Here is a 954-nt window from a genome sequence, read left to right on the forward strand (position 1 = left end):
GAACAGAACCAGGAGAATATTGTACACAGTAACAGTGATTTTGTATGATGATCTACTATGAATAACTTAGCTGTTCTCAGCAATCCAATCATCCAAGACAGTTTCTATAGGAGTAAAAATGAAAGTGCTGTCCATCTCCAGAGAAAGAACTGGTGGAGCCTGAAGGCAGATTGAAGATACTCTTTCTTCACTTGCCTTATTTTTTTTAGGGTTTTTGCCTGTGTTTTCTTTCACAGAATGACTTATAGGGAAATGTGTTTTGCATGACTACACATGTATAACCTATGTCAAATTGCTTGCCTTCTCAAAGAGGGAGGAGGGAAAAGAGGGAGAGAATTTGGAACTCAAAATCTGAAAGAAAAAAAATAATGTTAAAATTGTTTTTACATGCAATTGGGAAAAAATAAAATATTAAATAAGATTTTTAAAAAAGAATTTAAAAAGAAGCATCTATTAAACATTTATCAATTACCAAGCACACTACTTACTAGTTTGAAGCTCTAGGGATACAAAAAAATGCAAAACAAATAAAACACTTTTTTTTAAAAACCCACTTTCTGCCCTCAAGGGACTTACATTCTAAGGGGGAGACAACATGCAAAGAAATGTATATATGAGATATATACAGTGTACATGAAAGGAAATCTCAAAGGGAAGGCACTAGCAATGAGAGCAAGGTTAGGGAGAGAGGGAAAGGCTTCCTTTAAAAGGTGGGATTTGTTTGAAGTAAAAAGGAGAACAGTAAAAAAAATGGGGGTTGAAAGGCAATGAGATGGAAAGGAGGCTAGTACCTATGATGGGGGGCTTGGGATCTATATTTGTAATAACAGTTTGTAATACCAATTTGTAACATCAGTAATGGTGGGGTTATTGGGATCTATATTTGTAAACTCAATTTGTAAAACTTTGTAACATCAGTCTGTAAAACGAGTTTGTCAAATCACACTACCCCCC

Source organism: Petaurus breviceps, unplaced genomic scaffold (assembly GCF_028583685.1).
Source record: "Petaurus breviceps papuanus isolate PSGF00001 unplaced genomic scaffold, PetGlider_PUasm1.0 214, whole genome shotgun sequence".
Taxonomy (NCBI): Eukaryota; Metazoa; Chordata; class Mammalia; order Diprotodontia; family Petauridae; genus Petaurus; species Petaurus breviceps.